Here is a 1,197-nt window from a genome sequence, read left to right as displayed (position 1 = left end):
TGAAACAACTCATTAGATGACTGACAACAGACATCTCTGGACTGGGATTTGTGACAGGGGAGAAACAAACCCGCTGAGTCTTAAAATTGCTCAGACTTTCACTGTGAAGCCTCTATCCAGATCCTGCCACCTGAGAGGGGGACGAAAACAGAGCATGAAATTGTCACTGAATTGTGGAGTCAGAGATCAATGCACAGGCAGGATAAGTTAGCTGGAATTTTTGAAAAAGAGGATGTGAGCTAGGTGGAGAAAGGCTCCAGAAATATGAATACAGTTCCTTTGTGTCTTTGGCTGAATAACTAAACCGTGTATGTATAGGGTGAATTCCATGAGCCTAGGTAAATAATAACTACTGTCATTTTGGAAGCTGAACAATTCCCAGAGAACATACAGGGGTAGGAGACGTTTGAATTTGTACCTTCCAGCATGGGGAAATCTTGATGAAAACCCAGGGCATTTCAGTACTGACCCCAGAAAGGTCATAATTTAGGAGTAGTGCTAAACTTATTCTACACTATATTTTACCTGATTTAACAAACTTTAGAAATAAACCTCGAATGAATTAGGCTGATCTGTACAACTTAACTGCCAAAAAAAATATCCTGCAGAATTTTAAGGGAGCAAAAGAAAATACAGACTCTCAACAATGGAATTGTCACAATGTTTAGAATTGAAAAAAATTAGTAGATATTCTAAAAAGCAGGGAAATGTAATCCATAACCAGTGCAAAAATCAGTCAATAGAAACACACTACAAATGATAAAAATGTTAGAATTAATCAACAAGGACTTTAAAAAAGCCATTATACAGGTGCTCAAAGGTTTTATGAAAAATGCAATTATAATAGAGTTGGTACTTGTTGAAACTATGTGGGACATGTAAGGGTTTATTATACTCTCCTGTTTACATGTCATAGTTTGAAATATTCCATAATCAAAAGTTAAACAAAATTAGCTCAAAATTGATCATAGACCTAAACATTATCACAAAAGTAATACAAATTCTCAAAGACAACATAGAATAAAAAAAATCTTTACAACCTTAGACTAGGCAAAGAATTTTAGACAGAACAAAAAATGCACCGACCACAATATAAAGTAGATTTCATAAAAATTTAAAAATTTGTTCCTTGAAATATACTACTAAGAAAATGAAAAACAGGCCACTGCCTGGGAGAAAATATTTTCCAAATATAGA

Source organism: Propithecus coquereli, unplaced genomic scaffold (assembly GCF_000956105.1).
Source record: "Propithecus coquereli isolate 6110/MARCELLA unplaced genomic scaffold, Pcoq_1.0 Scaffold678, whole genome shotgun sequence".
In the NCBI taxonomy this organism is placed as follows: domain Eukaryota; kingdom Metazoa; phylum Chordata; class Mammalia; order Primates; family Indriidae; genus Propithecus; species Propithecus coquereli.
This window is presented reverse-complemented; position numbering follows the sequence as displayed.